Genomic DNA, 23579 nt, shown 5'->3' with positions numbered 1-23579 from the left:
AATGAGCCTGGAAGTGGCGCATATGTGAATGATGGCAAGATTGAGTGCAGGACTGCTTTTGGGTGTGGCTGAGTGATGGAGAAGTAAGTCGGGTGAAAATAATAAATTGAAGAACTGTGAGTTTAGGGTTTTTGAGAGAGTGTGAATGTGTATGTTGAAGTTTCCTAGTATGAGACAGAAATTGGGGAGGAGAGAAAGCCAAGCACTAGATAGCCATCAGAATTTTTATAGAGAGATAACACGCAAATAACTATGTTCAAACAATATATAAACAGTGTAAGTAGAAAGTAATCTCTGGAGGAAGGCACTGGGGAGGAGGGGAAGGACTAGGAAAAGCTTCCTACAGAAGGTAGGGTTTGAGCAGAGTCTTGAAGGAAGCTGGGCATCAGAGGTGAAGAGGTAGAGCCTTCTGGGCAGGGAGGCAGGAACTGTCCTATGTGAGGAACAGCAGGTAAGCCAGTTTGGCCAGATCTTAGAGGGCACAGAGGGTAATAAAGTGTAAGAAGACTGGAAAGGTAGGAAAGGGCCAGATTATGAAACGCTTTAAATGCCAAATGAAGGATTTTATGTTTGATCTTGGAGGTAATAGGGAGCTACTAGAGTTTACTGGAGGGCTAGCTAGGTGGTGCAGTGGATAGAGTGCTGGGCCTGGAGTCAGAAGGATTTGAGTTCAAATGGATACTTACTAGCTGTGTGACCCTAGACAAGTCACTTAACCTTGTTTGCCTCAGTTTCTTCCTCCGTAAAATGAACTAGATAAGAAAATGGCAAATCACTCTAGTATCTTTGCCAAGAAAACCCCAATGGGATCAAGAAGAGTCAGATGTGATTAAATCTACAAAGCAACAAAAAAAGAATTTATTTTTTTTTAATGATGAGAATCTTTTAAAATTTTTTTTATTAATTTATTTTGATTTATCAACAATCACTTCCATAAGCTTTTGAGTTTTAAATTTTTCTCCCCTTCCCTCCCCACCTCCCTCCCCAAGATGGCATGCAATCTGACATAGGCTATACATATACATTCCTATTAAACATTTTCACATTAGTGATGTTGTAAGGAAGAATTTGAACCTGGTAGGAACCACCAGAAAGAGGAAACAAAACAAAACAGAAGAAAAAAAAATAGCAAATAGTATGCTTTGATCTGCATTCAAACCAAAAAAAAGTTTATTGAGAAGAGAGTAGAAGTGGAATGACATGGGTCAGACCTTCACTTTACAAAAATCATTTTAGCAGCTGAATGGAGGACAATAGGAGTGAGGAAGAGACTTGAGGCAGGGGAAGCCAATGAGAAGGCTATTGCAAAAGTCCAGGCAAGACTTGATGAAGGCCTGGACCAAGGTGATGGCTGTGATGGAGAGGAGGAGATAGATCTGAGAGATGTTGTGCAGGTAGAAATGATAGCCTTCCACAGCCAGTGTGATAGAGGGGAAAAAAATGCAGTTCAGCAAAATTAACTAACACAGCAACTGAGTCTAACAATACAGTCCATGTTTCACACTGATAGCATCCCATATCTGCAAAAAAAAGGGGGGAGACATTTTCTCATCCTTCAGGGTCAGATTTCATCATTCTAATTAACATGTTCAATATCAGGCATTTTGTTGTTGTTGCAGTTGTTTTCTTCCATTTACATTGTTGTCATCCATGGGCATGTTTTTCTCTTGGTTCTGCTTTCTTTACTCTCTATCTGTTCATATAAGTCTTCCCACACTTTTTTGAATTCTTCACATGCATCAACTCTGACAGCACAGCAATATTGCAATACATTTGTATACTCTGGAGGATGGGAGAGACGTTTCCCAAGAGATAAACATTTTCTTGGTTTCTTGATCTTTGCTGTACAAATATACTTTTTAAAGAAATTTCCCTGTAACTTCTCATTTTATTAATTGCTTACTTGAATCTAAATGGCAGCTGTAAAGAAAGCAGCAGTTGTATTATTGACCTATTGAATAAACTTGAAAGGCCCAAGAATTACATGTGTTAGACACATACAGTATGTCCACCCTGAAGTTGGGCTTTTCTGATTGGTGACTGCCCCTTCCTGGCCATTGCTTCAGGAAAAGCACCAGTCTTGCTTCACTCCAGCAATCTCCAACAAAGTATTTGCCCTTTCCCCACTCAGCAGGGGTGCAGTTTTCTGATAGAAAATTATTAGAAGGCCCTGACTCCTGACTCTGTTGAGCTACATGTCCCTGGTGTCCACCTGCAGTGTCTTCTGAAACATAATCTTTGCATACTGAGCTATTCTCAGCAAGATCAGTACCCATGCTGTGATAGCAAGTTTTCAGAAACCAACCTCCTGATCTTTGGGGGATTACGTGTCCCTGTCCCTGGTACCCACCTGCATCCTCTTCCCAGTTCAATAAATCCACCTTATGCTGCATAAAGGAATATTCTTGGCATGTTTGTCCCTACTCCTCGAGAAAAGCTCAATTATTCCTAGCCCTGCTAGAAAGCACTGTTTCTTGGAGGTGGCTAGGCCACCTGCAGCCAGAATGGCATATAAGATCTCTAGGGATCATGGCCATCTCCAGAGAGGGTGGTGTGTCTGGGCACCACACATGACTGTACCCCTCCCCTTGTGAGTGTGACCATGTAACTTTGGCTATTTCTGTGTTTATTGCTTGCATATTATCTTGAAGCTTCGGGCTGTACCAGAACTCCAGTTCCTAAGTCCCCTATCTCCTCCCCTGATCTCACCTAACTCAAGTAAACTGATTACTGAAGCATTAGTCTAGATTGTGGAATTTTCACAGAGCTTTCATTTCATGGGAATCCTGAAAATGTCCAGACTAACAATTTTCTTCCCTTCTTCCCCTTCCCCCTCCCCCTCCCATAGTTCTGAAACCATAAACAAAGATCATTTCAACCCAGCCATTGTTCAAGGATAGGGTTATGTCAATCTACTCCTCAGAGGAAGCATTTGCCATCTCTCTATCTTTCTGGGACCAGAGTGCCCTGGCCAGCACTTCCTATAGTCTGATGTATCTACCGCTAAAATGTTAACTGCATGAAGTCAGGGACTTATCTTGCTTTTTTGTATTTTTGTATGTGTATCCCTAGCACTTAACATAGTACTTGGTTCTTGGTAAGATAAATAAATGATTGTCATTAATTCATTCTTAAGCTTTGCTTACATGCTTATGTAACAGAGATTGATTCCCAGGGAATCGGGGCCCCATTGGTCCACTCCCAAGCATGCTTCTTAGGGTACAACTTCTATTACATTTAGGTTGTATTTGCTATGAACCAGGCTGTGCTGTCTCCTACTCCCACCCAGCTAAGAGATAAGGCAGGCATTTTCCACTCCTTACCTCCACCCCCCCCCCCAAGCTCCTACCTTGTTCCACCCCTTTAGATGTATTCTGTAAGGCTATCTCAGGACTGATAAAATCAGAAATTAGGCTGGAAACATTTATTGGCACCAATGCTCAGCCATAACATGGTCAGTGAGTCCCTCTTCATGAAATAAATTGATACTTTTTCAAAGAGCTTACATTTTGTAAATTACTAATAGCAAAGTTTGTAACATGCAGTACCAAAGAAGTTGCCTTTCTTGCCAAGACAAATCCGTTCTGGGTGCATGTATTCTTGATCTCATTAACTCCTCTTTTCACCAGGAGATTGCCCCCATGATCCTCCTCACTCTATCTCTAATCTTGGATTTCTTCCTATCTACTGGCTCTTTCCCTGCAGCCTACAAACACACCCATGTCTCCCTTTCCACCGCATGTTTAAAAAAACCTTCATTTGATCTAACTACCCCAGCTAGCTAGTTATTATCTTATTTATTGTTGTTGTTATTCAGTAGTTTCAGTTGTGTCCAACTCTTCATGACTCCATTTGAAGTTTTCTTGACAAGAATAATGGAGTGGCTTTCCATTTCCTTCTCCAGCTCATTTTACAGATGAGGAAACTGAGATGAACAAGGTTAAGTTGACGAAGTTTAGGGTTGCTGGGAACTCTGAAATCTCAAGGTACCAGGCAGCATCCACCTGGAACGAATTCATGAATTCAAACATATCTTCTAGTCAAGTGGCAAGGTTTATTGTAACCCAATAGAAGTGGGCAGAGTTCCTAGTGAACTGGCAACTTAATGGGGGGATGGGGTGAGGCTGACCACTTCCGGGTGGGATTAAGGAGTGGTAAGTAGTCTGGGGTGGGCCAGGTGCTACAGCAAAAGGAATATCAAGTAAGCTAATTAGGTGAGCTGGGGTGGGCCAGATGCCTTGGGCAGAGGTGCCAGCGATCTGGGCTGCTGAAATGTATGGGAAAATTCAGGGACTAGGTTGCCTTCAAAGACATGGTCTTTTCCTTTTAGGGGTCCAGGTCCTATCACCCCATCAAAGTGACTTGTCTAGGGTCACACAGCTAGTAAATGTCTAAGGCTGGATTTGAACTTAGGAAGTGGAGTCTCCCTGACTCCATACCCTGTGCTATCCACTGCCCCAATCATCTTATAGCTTTCTTCTTCTCAGTTAAACTCCTTGAGAAAGTTATCTACACTAGATGTTTCCACTTTCTCTCCTTCCACTTCTAAATACTCTGAAATCTTGCTTCTGACCTCATCATTTAACCAAAACTGCTCTCTCCAAAGCTACTAATAAGCTATTAATTATCAAATCTAATGGCCTTTTCTCAATCTTCATCCTTCTTGACTTCTCAGTAGCATCTGACACTTTCAATTACCTTCTCCAGTCTGGATTTCCATGACATTGCTCTCTCCTGGCTTTCCTCTTACTTGTCTGATGGCTCCTTCTGGTCTCTTTATCTATAGCGCCCACTTAGGAGTGTCCCCTAAGGATCTGTCCTGGGTTCTCTTCGTTGTCCCTTGATGTTATCTACCTTGGAGATCTTCTGTGCTCCCATTCAACTATAATCTCTGTGCAGATTATTCTCACTCAATTAACAAGCATTTATTAAGTACCTGCTATGTGGCAGGCACTGTACTAGGTGCTCCAGGGATATAGAGAAAGATGAAAAACTCTCCAGGCTTTCAAGGAGCTCACAGTCCAATGAGATAGACCACATTCAAACAACTATGTACAAACAAGCTATATACAGGATAAATTACATCTAATGTTTATTAGCTATGTGCATTATATTCCTCTGTTTAAAAGAAAAGGACTAGCATTAAGGGGGACTGGGAAAGACTTCTTATAGAAGAGGCAGACAGGAGGAGGAAGAGAATTCTAGCCATGAGGTTCAGCCAAGTGAACTTGTACAGATTTGAGTAAGTTGACTATCTTGTGTGAGGAATAGCAAGAGCCAGGGTCATTGGATTGTAGAGTACTTGAGAGTGATTAAAGTATAAGATTTAAAAAGCAGGAGGGGGCCAGGTAGAAAAGGCTTTGAATGCCAACAAAAGGTTTTAAATTTGATCCTGGAGGTGACAGGAAGTCTCAGGAATTCACTGAATGGGTGTGACTGTGAGAGAGACCGAGACAGAAAGAAAGAAACTGAGAGATTTGGTCAGACCTAACTTTGCTCCCATGCCCCTGATGCCGTTTAGGGGTTCAGGGATCCTGGGACCCCAAAATCACAATGCAGGGTCCTGTCTGAAAGAATTTGACCCAAGCCTTTTTTTTTAGCCAAAGACCAGGTTTATTAGAACATTCATCATATTAAGCAGACTCTTAAGGAGTCTGAACATTAGTAAGCTATTGGCTAGATTATAAGAATCTGAGCAGTGGCTAGATTATAAGAATCCAAGCAGTGGCTAGATTTTAGGAATCTGAGCATCTTAATGGAGACAAGATGGACTACAGAAAGACTGTGGGAGGGACCTAGGAGTGGCCACTAAGCTGGGGTGAACAGAACTCCTGAGACCTGGACCTCATGGAGCCTAGCTAGGATTAAGGACAGGAAATGGCCAGGGGCCATAGGGAGGTAAGACAATGGAGTGTAGCCACAGTGAAAGGCCAGTTGATGGGATTATAGCTTCAAGGGAACTCCAGAGATCTGGCCACAGTGAGAAAGTCCAAGGTTTTTCCTTTCTGGGGCCCAGATCCCAACCCCATCACCCCCAAATAAATACCTCTCCTTGCCTGCCCTCCCCTACCTCACAGAGTTTCAGCTCCTTTTTATGTGTTGTCTTTCCATATTTAAAGTACAGTCTCTTTGAGGGTAGGAGATATTCAGTTCAAGATATCCAATAGGAGTTGGAGATTTGATACTGAAGTTCAGGAGAGGTTAGGCTAGATAAGTAAATCTAAAAATTATCAGCATTTGAGATAATAATTGAGTCCAAGCTAGCTGATGAGATCACCACTTGAGATAGTATGGAGGGAAAGAAAAAAAAAAGCTCAGGACAGAGCTCTGTGGGACACCCAAGGTTAGCAAGAATGACCTGGAGGAAGGCCCTGCAAAGGAGACTAGAGAGTGGTCAGACAAGTAGGAGAACCAGGAGAGAGTAGAATCCCAAAAACCTAGAGAGAAGAGAATAACAAGGAGAAGAATAAAGGCTGTAGGAGAGGTTAACAAGGATGAGAATGGCTGGGGTGGTGAGAAAACCATTAGATTTGCCAGTTAGGATGTCTTGACTTTGGAGAGAGCAGTTTCTGTTGAATAATTCTGTTGAATGACCACAGAGGGGAGAGGAAGTTGAAGCACCATTTATAGACAGTCTTCTCTAGGAGTTTAGAAATCAAAAGGAGAGATATGGGATGATAGCTAGTGAAGATGATCAAGAGAAGGCTTTTTTTGAAGGTGGAGGAGATATGGGCATGTTTGTGGGTAGCAGGGAAACAGCCAGTTGAAAAGACTAAAGATAGAATAGTCATGAGAGAGGGCACAATCTGTGTTGGAGAAAATGGGATGGATTGAGATAACTTGGGCGTGTAGAAGGTTTTGTCTTGGTATGGAAAAGGGGTATGTGAGGCAGGAGGAGGTGAAGGAGGAAAGAGTCATTTGAGTAATGTGAGTTGAGGAAGAGAGGATAACAGGGAACTCTCAGCAAATGGTTTTAAATTTTATTTATTTATTTTTTTTAGTGAAATATAAGGCAAGGTTTTTATCTGAGAAGGTGGAGGGAAGGGGAGCTATAAGAGTGATGAAAAGGTTTGGAAGAACCACTGTCATGAGTGTGACAGTGAAAAGATTTTGTTTAGTTTCTTTCAGTTGTGTCTGACTTCTTTGTGACTTCATTTGGGGTTTTATTTCCTTTTCTTTTTTTTTTGGGAGGGGGATTTCTTGGCAAAGATATTGGAGTGGTTTGCCATTTCTTTCTCCAGCTCATTTTACAGATGAGAAAGCTAAGGTAAAGAGGTTTAAGTAACTTGCCCAGGGTCACACATAAGTGTCTGAAGCCAGATTTGAACTCAGGAAAGTGAATCTTCCTGACTCAAGGCCCAGCACTGTATCCACTGCACCACCTAGCTGTCCAAGACATGCTGGACATAGACCTAATAGGAACCTTGTATGGCACTGAGGATAGAGGCTTCTTGGAGGCTGGCCAATTACGATGGCCAAAGTGTTGACACTTCCTGTCCCAGTGAGATCATAAGAGGGGTGGGGCAAAAAGGGAAATGAGTGAGCACAATTTCTCTTCTCTGTTGTGTCCTTCATGAGACTCCAAACACCTGATGTCTGGCTTGCTCAAAGCATTTCTCACAGTGCTGGAAACTGAGGCCTAGATGGTGACTATACAGACTAGGAATGCTACTTCAGTGGTCACTGGAGTAGACTGCACTGCAAGGCTGTGGATTTTCAATTGATCCTGTATCAACTTCAGTAAATGCCTCTAGCCTTTGCTTCCTGCCTTATGATGGTAAATTAGGGCTTCTCACTGCAGCAACTGGAATGAGGGCTCCTTGAGTTCTATGAGTTTAGAAATGAGGAAGAACCTGGCTCAGTTTCCCCTACCCATTCCAATCCCTCCATTTAGCAGCAAATGATTCTGTGTCCATACTATAGAGGGGAAAAGGGAAACCCATGCATACGACTTACTTGTCCACAGGAGATTTCTCAAAGGATATTCCAGGCTAGAATATCCTGGTTCTTCAGGCCTCCAGATCTGCCTCTAGACTGATAATGTGGCAGCTCCCTGGATAATACTGGTGAGGCAGCTCTAACAAGGATTTATCAGCATTCCTTTTTTTTTTAGGGAGGGGGTACAGGAAAAGTCCACTGAATGGGCTCTTTTCTCTGATGTGAATTAAGAGATCCTTACTTTTGGGAAGGTAGTGATTGGAATCTGCTACTACTACTTCTAGGTCTATGTTTTGAGATTTTTAGTACAGTAATTTGTTGATGGGGATGAGAGCAAGGGAATAGGAAGTTACCCAATTTACCAAAGATTAGCTAATAAGGGTAGAATATAAAGTTTTACCTATGAAGCCATCTGGGCCCAGAGTCTATGAAGTTATTGGAAAAGGAGGAAACCATCTTGGCTAGTTTTAGGAGTGAAAGCAAAAATAAAATAGAATAGAATAAAAGAACAGTTACTGGGTAAATGGCAATTATTTGTCAGGACCAGGAGAATAAAGCTGGGATTATTCTCTTAAGAGAGAAATGAAAGGCCTCATAGAGCTGTTGGTTGTTTATTTAAAAATTTTTTTTTCTGTGACTCTACATGTGAAATTCTAAATTGATTCCATAAGGAGGGTGGGAATTTATTTCCAATTCAAAAAGATCCTCATGAAGAGATAATAAGCTTACTTATTTTTTTAATTAAATTTTATTTTATTTTTTCAATTAACAAGAATTTATTTTCTCTCTCTCATCTTTCGCCTACTGGAAAAAAACAAGCAAGCAAACAAAAATAAGAAAACCCTTCAAACAAATAGACATGGTAAAGCAAAACAAATTCTCACGTTAGCCAAGTCCAAAAATGTGTCTCATGCTGAATCTTGAATCCTTCACTTCTTTTGCAGGAGGTGAATGGCATAGATCATCATCAGTCCCCTGGGATCATCATGGTTGGTCATGACATTGATCAGAGTTCCTAAGTCTTTCAAAGTTATTTTTCTTTCACTATTGTATAAATTCTTGGGTTCTGTTCACTTCACTCTACATCAGTTTACACAAAAGACCTTACCATTCACATAGCTGATGTATGTATGCTTATAAATTATTCCATAGCAAGAAATATTAGTTCATTTATGTTCCTCAGTGAAGGATAACATTTTCCATTACAAAATTCTAAGAAGCAAACCACTTCCTAACAAACACAATAAAAAAAAAAGGGGGAATCATAGAAACTGAAGAAACCAGACATTATGGAAAGCTTTGCAGAAGTTAAAATGTTAGCCCTGCCTCAACTCACATCTTTTGTCCTTTTCAGCTCCTTGTCATTCAAACCTGAGTACTAATCACTTGGTTCTGTCAGGCTAACATAGTAGTTATGGAAAAATGTCTACTTGGCATTCAAAATTAGGAATCACATTAAATGAGGTCTGTATATCAGATGCTTTTGTGAAGCAGCCAGGCCTTAGGAAGACCTGACTTCAAATTTAACCCCTTACCCTTAATAGCTAGGTGACCATGGGAAAGTTGTTACTGTTTGTCCTTCGTTCTCGAAGAAGACCATGACACCAGGGAGGTGATGCTGTGACTTGTCATGGCATCAACTTGCAAGTGGATTTAAGTGAGGCAGAGCTGTGCAGAGTCACCAGCCTCACTTTCTCCTCTGGAGCCAACTGGGTCCAGTGGCAGGATATAGGTCAGGACTACTGGAAATGGCCCTGGAAGCAGTGGGAGACCTTGGCCTTTTTAAGCTAAGGTCTTTCCCAGATATCAGTTTGTCTGAGGAAATGCCCATTCAGTGATTAAGGATAGGTAAGGAATGAGACCAAAAAAAAAAACATAGGTGACCATGGGAAAGTTACTTAACCTCTCTAAGCCTTAGGCAACTCTCTCAATACTATAAGCTATAAAACCAGACATTAAGAAACCACAGAGGTCCTTGATATATTTGACAGGTCAAAAAACCACAGGATAGAGTTGTAAATAGAAAAAAACCTTGAGGAATAAATAATTTAATGTGACCCTTTGGGAGTAAAGAATTTACATTTTAACAGGACACTCCTCAAATCTTCTCACAAAGGAATGACATTAATGATAGAATGAAAAACCCTGGCGAAGGCCAATGAGGAAGATTTTCAGAACCAAGATAGTGCTCCAAATTACACCATAAGGTAAGTTTTCTTCTCTAAATGCAAAATGTCAGTTGTATCACAAGGCAAGTTGATCCTAAAATCTCTATAATTTCTTTTTTTGAAGTTGAATTGATAATTTTTGTTTTTAGGTCACCTTAATTTCACAGTATATCCCTCCCTCTACTGTACTCAGAGAGCCATCCCTTTTTAAACAAAGAATAAAAAAGAGGAAGAAAAAACCAGATAAGCAAACCTAAGCAACACATCAGTTAAGTCCTACAGTGTATGTGATGTTCCATTTCCATAGTCTCTACAAAGAAGGGAGGACAATATATTCATATTTCTCTTCTTTGGGGCCAAGTTTAACAAACCTTTCAAATTTCCAAGCAAATTTCTGAAACCATATTATTCCTTTCCATCTATAAAGCATTTTGAGTATTGTATAAAAATAAACTGAAATTTCAAGCAAACTCTGAAATGAAAAAAAAGCAGATCAGCTATTTCTCAGTGCAGAAAGTACTATTATCATCTGCAAAAGAGGTTATTACTTTTCAAAGGGTGGTAATAACTAACCCAGAACCCCAAAGCCCAAGTAAATAGCAGGATGTGGCAAGAGCAGTTTACCTTAGTCTAACACCTACGTTTTAGAATTTCCCAGACTTCTCAATGTTTCTCCATCTTTCTTTGTTTCTGTCATTGTTGGAGTCCTAAAAACATTGACTACCAGGATGAATTAATGATTTCATCAGCTAACATAAGCAGACCGGGTAGAATAGAAAAGTGTTCAGGAGGTGTTGCTAAGGATGCATTTGTCACTTTTTTTTTCTTTTTTGGAGGCAATCAGGTTTAAGTGACTTGCCCAGGGTTATTCAGCTAATAAGTATCTGAGGCAAAATTTGAACTCTGGTCCTACTGACTCCAGGGCTGGTGTTCTATTCACTGTTCCCACCTAGCTGTCCCTGTCACTGTTCTTATGACACAGAATTATTATTCCTCAGTCCTTTGTTCTGCCCAAGATAGCAGGCCATTTATAATATGTGTACCAGCCCCTACTCCTGAAATACATTTCCTCCATCTCTGCTTGCTTAAATTCTGTTTTTCTTTCAAGTGACATGAAGGCTTTCCCACCAATGTGAGCACATGCCCCAAGAGATTTCTGAGACCCCTGCAACTTTTAAGAGACTTGGTGCAATGGTAAATTGTGCAATGGCTGTCAATTGAAAAGTGCTAGCTCTGTACCTGTATATCACAATATATCTCATCAGGGAGTGAGCACTAAACTTGAAAAGATAGAAGCTCTAACTATCTGCCCATGTCTAAAGAAATGTCAAGAGCTAAAAAATATTTCTTGGGATTTGGTGGCTGTGGAAGAATTCTCTTGTATTTTAGTAAAATTTGTCAGGCACATTTTTTATTAATGTACAAAGCATCACATCAGTTTATGACCCAATCTTTTAGGATTTTTTTAGAAGGGCAATACTAAAGAATGTTTAAATTACTGAACAATTGCACTTATTTCACACTGCAGCAAGGCTATGCTTAAGATTCTGCAAACTAGGCTTCAGCAATATGTGAACTGAGAATTAACCAGAAGAGCAGGCTGATTTTAGAAGAGGCAGTGGAACTAGAGACCAAATTGCCAACATTCACTGGATTATGGAGAAAGTACGGGAGTTCCAGGGGGGAAAAAAATCTACTTCTGCTTTACTGATACACTAAAGCTTTTGACTATATGGATCACAACAAAATGAGGCAAGTCCTCAAAGAGATGGGTGGGAGGTGGGGAGGAAGTACCAGATCATCTTACTTGTCTCCCAAGGATCCTGTATGTGGGTCAAGAAGCAACAGTTAGAACCACAAATGGAACAACTGATTAGTTTAAGATTGGAAAAGGGATACTACAAGGCTCTATATTGTCTCCTTATTTATTTAACTTAGATGCAGAGTACATCATGTGAAATGCCAGGCTGGATGAATCAGCCAGAAATAAGGCTGCGGGGAGAAATATCAACAATCTCAGATATGCAGATGATACCACTCTGATGACAGAAAGTGAAGAGGAATTAAGAAGTTTCTTGATGAGGGAAAAGAGGAAAGTGTAGAGGCTAGCTTGAAGCTTCACATCAAAAAAAACCTAAGATCTTGGCAACTGGCTATATTACTTCCTGGCAAATAGAGAGGGAAGAAATGGAAGCAGTGTCAGATTTTATATTCCAGGAGTCAAAGATCACTGCAAAGGGTGATCTTAGCCATGAAATTAAAAGACGCTTGCTCCTTGGAAGGTAAGCTATGACAAAGCTGGGTAGCACTGAAAAGCAGAGACATTACTTTGCTGGCAAAGGTCTGTGTAGTCAAAGCTATGGTTTTTCTAGTAGCAGTGTATGGCTGTGAGAGAATATAATGAAAGCTGGTAGAATTGATGCTTTTGAATTGTGCTGCTGGAGAAGACTTTTGAGAGTCCCTTGGACAGCAAGGAGATCAAATCAGTCAATACTTAAAGAAATTAACTCAGGCTATTTACTGGAAGGTCAAATATTGAAGCTGATGGTTAAGTACTTTGGCCACATAATAAGATGGGTCTCCTTGGAAAAGGCCCTGATTTTGGGAAAGAGTGGAGGCAATAGGAAAAGAGGATGGTAGAGAATGAGATGGATAGATAGCACTAAGGAAGCAATGAAAACGAACTTGGACAGACTTTGGAAGATAGTAGAGGGTAGAAAGGTCTGGCATGCTGTAGACCATGGGGTCAAGAAGAATTAGACAAGATTTAATGATTGAACAACCATGCTTTGAGAGAGGTTCTGACTTGGAGTGGTTCTGACAAATTAGAAAAGCCTTCTTTTTTAATTAATTTATTTATTTTTAGTTTTCAACAATCACTTCCATAAGCTTTTGAGTTTTAAATTTTCTCCCCTTCCCTCCATATACATTCCTATTATAAATATTTTCACATTAGTGATGTTGTAAGGAAGAATTAGAACCAGTAGGAGGAACCACCAGAAAGAGGAAACAAAACACAACAGAAGGAAAAAAAATAGCAAATAGTATGCTTCTATCTGCGTTCAAACTCCATAGTTCTTTCTTTGGATGTGGATAGCATTTTCCATCTTGAGACCTTAAGAGATGTCTTAGATCCTTGCATTGCTGAGAAGGGCTAAGTCTATCAAAGTTAGTCATGGAACAATGTGGCTGTTATTCTCCTGGTTCTGCTCACTTCACTCAGCATCAGTCCAAACAAGTCTTTCCAGATTTTTCTGAAGTCTGCCTGCTCATCATTTCTTATAGCACAATAGTATTCCATTGCATACTTATACCACTTGTTGAGCTATTTCCCAATTGATGGGCATCCCCTCAATTTCCAATTCTTTGCCAACACAAAAAGAGCTGCTATAAATATTTTTGTATATGTGGGTCCTTTTCCCATTTTTATGATCTCTTTGGGATACTAGCACTAGAAGTGTTATTGCTGGGTCAAAGAGTATGCACATTTTTGTAGCCTGTTGGGCATAGATACAAATTGCTCTTCAGAACAGTCGGATCATTTCACAACTCCACCAACAATGCATTAGTGTTCCAATTTTCCCACATCTTCTCCAACATTTATCATTTTCCTGTTTTGTCATGTTGGGCAATCTGATAGGTATGATGTGGTACCTCAGAGATGTTTTGATTTGCATTTCTCTAATCAATAGTGATTTAGAGCATTTTTTTAATCTTTTTTTTTTCTTTTTAATGGGGCAATGGGGTTAAGTGACTTGCCCAGGGTTGCACAGCTAGTGTCAAGTGTCTGGTCTGAGACTGGTTTTGAACTCAGGTCCTCCTGACTTCAGGGCAAGTGCTCTATCCACTGCATCACCTAGCTGCTCCCTCTCTCTCTCTTTCTCTTGTTTGAACTTTTTCTCTTCCTGTCAGATAGTGAAAGACAAGGCTATAAGGAAAGAGGCCTCAGGTCCTGTCCTTCTGAGGTCCACAGATAGTCTAGGTTCTTTGCTTCAGTTTTTGTTTTAGGTGGAGGAAGTTGGAGGCTTTGACCTTTAGAGTTTCAAAACATCAGGAGAGCAAGCTGTACAGAGTCTTGGATTCCCAGACTCCGAGAATCTGGGAGTTGAATCCATGCCAGATTTTGTAAACAACACTGATGTCTCAAAGATTGAGATCGCTGAGATGAAGCCTCCTTTGTCATTTGGATGTGAACTTGGTGGTAGAAACTGTATGTCTGAGCTTACTCTCTCCAGAGACTAAGAAGGTATGGGGTTTATATGAGGTGTTGGGGAAAATGTTTGTGCATCTGTTTTTTCTATTCTTGAAACAAATATCTGTTTGGAAAATCTAAATGATGTTATTGACATTGTTTAGTTAAATGGAACTGGGGCATTAGTCAGTGGTGGCTAATGGTAGGGAGGACCATAAATGGGGAAGAGGGAAATGTTCCTGGAAAGAGGGCTGAAGCTGATAGCATTAGAGAAGAAATACCACAGCCTACCAAAGATATCCCTAGAACCTGAGAGGGTTATGTAGTCACCTTGCTTGGGGAGAGTAAGGCTACACAGCGTATTTGATATACAACTATTCTAGGGATACTGATTGGGTTTTCAATTCAAGGAAGACTGAGGACTCCAGACCAGTATACTGTCATGGTATTGTATCAAGAGCCATCACATGGAGCTTGCATGGAGATGAGCCTCTACCTAGGATCCTTATGGTAGGCTTCACGTGCTCTGTCCCCTTTCTAAAGGGCATATAGCCCATAGCTCCTGGTTGGTTCCTTGAAGCCCATAATCAAAATGCTGTGCCAAAGATGACTAGTAACTCAGAAAGGAAGAGCCACTTACTTTGTGGGCTATAAGAACTGAGCACAGACCCCCAATAGAGAAATGATCAAAGGATATGAATAGGAAGTTTTTCGAAGGTAGAAATCTAAACTAACAACAGCCATGTGAAAAACTATCCCAAATCATTAATAATTAGAGAAATGTAAATTAAAGAAACCCTGATGTCTTATCTAATATGTACCAGATTGGAAAAGATGATAAAAAGGAAAATGACAGCTTTTGGAGAAATTTGTTGTTGGTGATGTTCAGTTGTGTCCAACTCTACATGACCCCATGGATTTTGTCTATGGGGTTTTATTGGTAAAGATGCTAGTAAATATCTGAGGCCAAAATTGAACTTAGGACTTCCTGATTCCAAGCCCAGTACTTTATGTACTGCACCACTTAGCTGTCCAGATATAGGAAAACTAGCACACTAATTCACTGTTTAGTAGAGATGTGAATTAATCTAGCCATTCCAGAAAGCAATTTGGAATTATGCCCCAAAAGTCACTAAACTGGGTATACTCTTTAATCCAGCATGATACAACTACTAGGAGTACACCCCTAAAGAAAGAAGAGAAAGAAGAAAATTACTCATGTACAAAATTATTTATAGCAGCAGTTTTTGTAGCAGCAAAGAACTGGAAACTAAGAGGGCACTCATGAATTGGGGAATGCCTGAACAAATTATGATATGTAAATATAACATAATATTAATGATCTTTACAAACTGACAAAAGGGATGGTTTCAAAGAAATCTGGGAAGACTTATATAAACTGATGCAGGGTGAAATAAATATAACCAGAAGAATAGGTTATACCCTAACAACATTATAAAGAAAAACAACATTGGAAGGCTTGACAGCTCAATAAATGCAATGACCAGCCCCAAATCCAGAGAACTGATGATGAAACACACTATCTACTACCTCTTGATAGACAGGTAATGGATTCAATATATAGAATTAAGACATTCATTTTTGGACACAATTAGTGTAGGATTTTGTGTTGTTTGACAATACGTATTTGTTACAAAGACCTTATTTGTCTTTTTTTTTTTATTCAATGGGGAGGTGGTGCTTGGTGGTGGGAGGGCCAGGGGAAATAAGGATGCCATAACAAAAAAACAAAAAAGAAAAAAGAAGAGAATGAAAAGACATTCATTTAGGATTCTTTTTTAAAAATGCAAAGAAGAAAACATAATTAAATCCAGAAAGAATCAGAGACAAGCAAGACAGTTATGAAAGCTATAGATTGAATTTATTATATAAAAGCAAACTGTACATAATAGAGACCTGAAGTTTCATGTAAAAGTCTCAATTTCTGTTCTACTAAGTATGTGGAGATGCTCATTTTATTTGGTGTTAAGTTCAAAATAATGATAAATTTAAAAAAAAGGAGCAAGGAGAGACAACTTCCACTTTCTTTCAAGGCAGCCTGTGTATTGGACCACACCAAGAAGAGTTCTCCCTTAAATTTCCAGCAAGGGAGGAGAAGGAATTTCTCTTACTTCTCATTAACTAACAGTGGCAATAAGAACTTGTGCTTGCCTAGGTAAGCCTGAGATGGAACTGAGTTCCTGGCTTCTTCCTGTGCTTTGTATTTCTTTCCATGAGCACAGGTGACTACACCAGGATAACAAGAGATGGATGTTTCTAACCTTGGAGGCAAGTTTGGAAGTTTGGAATTCCCAGAACAGAAGATTTCCAATACTGGAAGTATTCTGTAGCTGAAGGGCTGAAATCATGCCCTATCTTTTGTTTTTGTTTTTTGCTTTTTGGGAAGGCAGTCTGGGTTAAATGACTTGCCCAGGGTCACACAGCTAGTAAGTGTCAGGTGTCTGAAGTCATATTTGAACTCAGGTCCTCCCGACTCCAAGGCCTGGAGCTCTATAACCATGCCCTATCTTGACAGCAATCTAGACTTATGAGTTGCTCAGGCAGCACAGATCAGAGGTGAAAGTGAAGTGCCTGTTCAACTGTCCCACAAAATATTTCATATTTGAATTGTAGTAATGGAAGGCAGTTGATTTGGAACATACCTGATCCATTCATTTTTGTTTGCCCATCTTCCCAGATGAGTTGGCGAAATTACAGAATGTAAGAGGCAAGCAATAGAGATAATGAAAAATCTTAAATAAGGTGCTAAGAAGTATTTGTTATCTTATCCTTCTATGATGAGTAAAGGAATTTTTTACTCAAGCTTGATGGAATTTGAGGGTGGCTGGCCAAAAGAGTAGCCATGCCCCTAGTGGTCTATTAAAAATAAAACAGTCTCTAAGAATGAATGGAGGCAAGGGACAGCTATGAAGATTGTGAGCTTTGACAGTCAAAAACAGAATCATCTTTGGAAGAAGAACCCAGCACTTGAGAGGGAATTACTTTTTCTTTGCCTCTTCAGGGATGCAAAGAGATTTCTCTGTTTTCTTCTTCTCCCATAAGTGATGGTATCTTGGAATGGAGCTACTTTTATAGTAGGAAACACCCCACCCAATAGGAATTAGGTTCAGTCAGTCAAAGCATGATACCAGAAGAGTTATATGAATCAAGAGAGTTAGCTTGGGCTATTGGGAGCTGAGCTGAGGAGTGGGGCAGGCCCATGGAGCCCAGCTGAGTGATCTAACAGAGTTGCTATACCCAAGGGGATGAACATGGGGACACCTTGAGAAGAGAAGGGACCTAAGGGCCCTTAAGTATCAGAGGTGGGATTCACATCCACCAGTGTCCTCTATATGTGTGCCCACTCTTCTCACTGACACTTTGTATATTGTGGGGGGAATATTTTGTAGCTAATATTCTTTCTATAGCATCTTAGTAAATGCTTTTGCTTTGAGTTAACTATGTCTATTAACTTACTATTGAAAGTAAATGTAGGACAGCTAGGTGGCAAAGTGGATATATTGTTAGTCCTGTAGTCAGGAGGACCTGAGTTCCAATCAGACACTTAACTAGCTGTGTGACCTTGGGCAAGTCATTTAACCCAGATTGCCTCTCCAGCTCCCCCCATTCTCCCCCCCCACCAAAAAAAAAGGTAAATGCATCAGAGGCTTGTGAGTTATAGTTTTATGAGTGAAGATCTGCAAAGTACCTTGAACAAGAGAATAGTGGCTTTGGAGACCTGATCTGTGAATGTGAATTGGGAAAGGAAGCATACTCAGAACATTTACAAGCTAAGCATTTGTTAATATAGGCTTAATAGGTCCTTTAAGTGTTTTAAGTACTTCTTTTGTTGGGGAGGAAATAAATAGGTGATATCTACTACTTTGCACCTGGGTACCTTTCTAGGAGGGACTCTGCTAGTCTATATCAAGAGAGACCCTAGATAATAGCAATACTTAAGCTTCGTTTAAGAAAGATTCTCCTGTACCACCTGGAATACAAGAAAAACCCTGAATATCCTCTCTTTGAGGTGAGACACCTAAGTGACTGAATAAGGTTCACACCGGTCAAGAGCTGAATTCCTCCTTTGGGAAGGGAGGTCACCTAGGCCAAAAATTCCAATATTAATTCTTAATTTTTCAAGCAAAATTGAGGCATTAGCTATAGATGCTTCCATAATGACTATAATTGCAAATTTAAGAATTATGCCATCATTTCAGTCTTTCAAAGATATCACTCTTGAATCTCTATCTATTTATAGCTATATATCTGTATCTATCTGGTTGGGAGGAACTGAAAGCAGCAGGATAGCATAAGTATTTTGGCCCAGACTTCCTATAACCTTTTGACTGTAGTTTCAATGAGAAATATAATCAGGCCTTTGAGGAATAAGTGAGCTTTCTCACACCCTGGTGGTAGGCCCTTATCACCTTATTCCTGGACTATTGAAATTGACTTCTCGTTGGTCTCCTTGCCTCAAGTCTTTCCCTACTTCAGTCTATCTTCTACTCAGCTGTTAAAGATAATGATCTTCCTAAAGCTCAGGTCTGACCATGTTGTGTGGGACAGCAACCCCAACCCAAATTAAACTCAGAGACTTCTCAAGGTGGAAAGTAAAGGTTACCTTTATTACAGTCTCGTGAGATGGCTGTCTGCTCCTTCGATACACGTGGAGAGAGAGGGAGCCGCCTTATGAAAGCAAATCTCCGCCCACCACTATCTCTTACCCCCTTAACTGGGGTTGGGCTTACATTCTAAGCTCCAAAGTTTCTTCCTATCCTCTTAACTGGGAGGTGAGGCTTACATTCCAGGCCTGAAATTCAAAGACAAGGAAAGAGGCCAGAAGCTCAGGTTGGGGGTGGGGCAGGGCTTATTCTTTCTGTTAAGTGCTTAAAAACAGGGTTTGAGTGGGAGAGGATTTTGAAAGTAATAATATCAAGAATTATTTGACCCTTTGAGGAGCCTTCACTTCTGAGAGTTATTTCTCACACTACCTTCTGAACTCATTACCTTAATTACACTGAGAAGTCTTCACTAGGACATCCCATTCAATGTCACACACCCTCTCACCCATTCAATATACATCAGTGGTTTTCTATTACTTTCAGATCAAATTCAACATCCTCTCTTTGGCTATTAAAGTAACTATGATTCCTGTCTCCATTATTAGCCAAGAGATCCAAAATGAATACAGATGCCATATCCCACATACACCACACCATGTATCAGAAACACAGAGAAGGGTGCAAATGATCTCCGTTGGAAAGTTGAGTAGAATATTTATCAGAGGAGAGCAAGTTTAGGACTTCTTCCCAAGTAGGCCATAAGTGGAAATATGTTTTGTAACTGTGCACATTCCCTCTACCTAATCTCTTCTTTCTCAAATTTCCTTACAGCATTTTGTCTGGACCTCTTCCTTTCGCTATCCCAGTCTTCCTTTATCATACTTATTTATATATTATGTTCTCCCTCCCCAATTTGAAGGTAAGCTCTTTTAGGGTAAGGACTGTGTCAATGTTCATTTTTGTATTACCAGTTTCTACAGGTATATGATTTATTTATTTTCGGGGCAATTGGGGTTAAGTGACTTGCCCAGGGTCACACAGCTAGTAAGTGTCAAGTGATTGGTCTGAGGTCTAATTTGAACTCAGGTCCTCCTGACTTCAGCACCAGTGCTCTATCCACTACACCACTTAACTGCCCCCAGGTATGTGATTTAGTGGCAAGAGTGTGCTATCTGGAGTGAGGAAGTCCATTATTGTTGTTTTTTTCCCCCATTCTGTAAGTCTTTTGCATTTTATTGGTTTTACCATTTTCATTTAGTGTTCCAATTGCTGGGCTTGTCTTTTGTTCAGAAAATAACATGCACTTTTAGGTAGGTGGCACAGTGGATAGAGTGGTGGGCCTGGAGTCAGGAAAACTAACTTTCACGAATTCAAATCTGGCCTTAGACACTTACAAGCTTTGTGACCCTGGGCAAGTCACTTAACCCTGTTTGTTTCAGTTTCCTCATCTATAAAATGAGCTGGAGAGGAAAATGGCAAATCACTCTAGTATCTTTGCCAAGAAAATCCCAAATAGGGCCAGGAAGAGTCAGAAATGACTGAACAAAAACAACAAAAATTCTTTTTATTTCTATTATTAAGGCAAACTTAATAGATCCTCTCTAAACAAAGTTTGTCTGTCTGGTATTTAAAACTTTGCAAGTTATTTTAAGTTGCAGTTCTCTTGTATCAAAACTAGGAGTTTCATTTTGGGAATTTCCCATCTCCTTGTTTTTGCTATCTTGGTTATTTTGAATATTTTTTCCCCTAAGAAATTTTTTCATTGTTCAGAGATTTCTTTGAGGTGGCTAAGTTTCTCAGTAAGCTTTTCTAAGTTTCTTTGCTTTCTCAGCTATCTCTCCCTTGTCTACATTGAGAATTATGCTGGGTAGATAATTCTGAGGGGTCCATTCTTCTTAATTTTGTAAATACTATATACCAATTTCTGCAATCTCCCTTTGTCCTGAAAAAATCTGCTGTGATCCTCATTATTGCTGTTTGGTACGTTTGTTATTTCTTCACTTCTTATAGTAGCTTTTATTTTTTTTCCTTATTGTTTTAGTATTAGAATTTATCTTTTTTTCTAGTCTTGTGGATCTTTTCTATTAGCTGGTTGTTTTCTTTGATAATTTCCTGAAATATAGCATCCAGGTTGTTTTGTTTTCTAACTTTTCTGGGACGTTATGATTTGTTCTCTAGGCCTGTAACTTGGGCCCAAGTATTGTGTTGTTATTTTGTGTATAATTTCGTTTTCCAGTGAATTAAGCCTGATGTCTATTGTTTCTTTGGATTTTTGTGATTTGTGTGTGTGAGCATGTCTTGCCCCTGCCAGCGCTCTCTCTCACTCTCTCTCTCTCTCTCCATGTTAGTCATTATTTCCTCATTTTTGAAATTTAAAAATTTTCACTTTATTTTCCAGTATAATTAAAATAAATTCTTCAAGCTCTTATACAGTCATTTGTTTTTTCTTAGACTTAATAATTCTTGCCAAATTCTTTGAATGTGTTTTCTATCCATTTGGGAATGTGTATCAGAATTTCTTGTGTGGTTTCTTTTTCCATCATTGCTTCTGCTACTTTATCCAATTAGGTGGCTCTACAAGTATAAAAAAAATTGATTGTAGTGACACTCTATTTTGCTCTTTTTTTTTTGTTCTTGGCTGGTCTTTATTTTTGTGTGTGTTTTCATTCTCTCTTTCATCTCCTGTCCTCTTCCTCTTCCTATTGTACTTATTGAGAACTACTTACTACTTCTCTTGAACTGGTTGGCACTTGAGTATACCTCTGTATTGGCTTCTTGACTAGACTGAAAATTCCTTGAAGACAAGGAGCATTCCTTATGCTTCTTGGCCTGCCCTTTAGTTCAGGACCTTGATGTGGCAGATGTTCAAAAGCATCTGTGATTACATTCTACTGAGGTAGATCTTGTTCTTATGGGGATTTTGCCAACTCAGTCTCTCATTCACGTTTCCATATTGCCCAGGCACAGGTTCCAGCCTCTTTGCCCTCTCTCCCAACCTCCAAGCCAGCACCCTGGGTAAGAGGAAGAGGAAGTCCATTTTCTAGCTGTATGATTATAGGCACATCATGTAATGTTTTTGATTCTGAGGCAACTTTTAAACAATGTGAGTTATATAGGTTGTCTTGGTTCTGAGAATTTCCAACCAACAAAATCACAGGCTCTTGACATTTTGACATATTCTCAGGGCCCAACAGAAATCAGGCACTTAATAAATGTTGCTTAAACTAAAGACTACCCTTTATCTCTTTCCCTTTTTCCTTTATCTACTTTCCTTCCTGTTTCTCTTCCTGTCTGATTATCCCTGCTGGCTTCTCTTTTTTTCTTTCTCTTCCTCATCTATCTTTTTTGTTTTCTCTCCCTCCATTTGTAGATGAATATGACACTTTGATGATTTTTTATTGTATGTGTGTATATAATCATAAATACATATATATGTACATATACACAAACATGTTCAAACAAAACAAATTCCTACATTGGCTGTGTTCAAAAATGCATTCCATATTCTAATCTTGAGTCTCTCACATCTCTGCTCTATCATCAGTCCTCTGGAATTGTAGTCAGTCATTGCATAAAAGACTTTCAAAGTTGGTGGTCTTCACTGTTGTTCTCCAATTGCTTATATGACCTAAACTTGAAACATGTCTGTGGAGAAAGCAGGGTGTAGTGAAAAAAAATTAGATTCAGAGTTAAAACTTGAATTTGGTTCCCAGGGCTGATAAATTACTCTGTTTTGGTATTGCTTGTTCTGCTAGTTAGTTATGCCACCATACTAAAGAAAAAAGAAAAAAAGTAGCTTTTTTGAAATTACTAAGTATGCCCATCTCTTCTTAAAATATTTGATACATTTATATTTTTTTACATCCATTTTTATTAGGTATGATTTTTAGAATTAGCATTTAATGAAGATTTTCAATGACATCAGGTTCTTTGACTTTTCTCTCTTCAAATTTTAGTATCTCCTGAATTTTACCCCTTATTTTGTCTAATCTAGGCTTAGGCATGAAGTTATTCCTTAAAAATGCATGACTTTAGGGTTGTGCTGGAGCCAGCTTGAACTAGGTAGAGAGAGCTGATTGTTAAATTTTCAGTGTGAGCATTTGTACCTTGGAAATAAAAAACAATGCAAATTAGGGCTTGATTATTTTCTTGATTGTTTAGACTTAAGAAAGTGATGCAGAAAATGTTAATAATGCAAATTAAACTTAAAGTGAATTTTGGTGAGTACTTTTTTTTTTTTAAGAGCCAGTTGTTAAAATTTGGAGCATATTCCTGCTTATACTGGTTGGTAATTTGCTATGTGACTTGGAGTTCTGGGTGACATTGAAAAATGCAGTAGGTAGCTCCTGACTATAACTGGTAAGATGTTTCCAATTTTGGTATGATGGAATACTGCCACATAATCGAAGTGTTCATGTCTTCTGTCTATTTCATGTGTCCTTATGGTTTGTCTGCTTTAGTGGTCAACACCATTGGCAATGAAGCATTTCTTTTTTTTAAATTAATTTATTTTGAATTATCAACAATCATTTCCATAAGCTTTTGAGTTTTAAATTTTTCTCCCCCTCCCTCCCCAAGATGGCACACAATCTGATATACACTATACATATACATTCCTATTAAACATATGTTCACATTAGTGATGTTATAAGGAAGAATTAGAACCAATAGGAGTAACCACCAGAAAGAGGAAACAAAACACAACAGAAGAAAAAA

At 39.4% G+C, this 23579-nt stretch overlaps 1 protein-coding gene across 2 annotated transcripts in view; it reads left to right on the top strand.

Moving 5' to 3' along the window:
* The first annotated feature begins 10122 nt into the window (after positions 1-10122).
* Positions 10123-23579, top strand: part of MSL2 (MSL complex subunit 2) — a 69308-nt gene continuing 55851 nt past the window's right edge. Inside the window, exon 1 of one of the 2 annotated variants that reach the window (XM_078146773.1) lies at positions 10123-10145. The gene's annotated coding sequence lies outside the window, so the exon portion shown is untranslated. Of the gene's footprint in view, positions 10146-14329; positions 14353-23579 lie in introns of those variants that run through there. The other variant, XM_020986097.2, reaches the window with a different exon arrangement.

This window comes from Phascolarctos cinereus, unplaced genomic scaffold (genome assembly GCF_003287225.1).
Source record: "Phascolarctos cinereus isolate Bilbo 61053 unplaced genomic scaffold, phaCin_HiC Scaffold_726;HRSCAF=1367, whole genome shotgun sequence".
Lineage (NCBI taxonomy): Eukaryota > Metazoa > Chordata > Mammalia > Diprotodontia > Phascolarctidae > Phascolarctos > Phascolarctos cinereus.
This window is presented reverse-complemented; position numbering and strand designations above follow the sequence as displayed.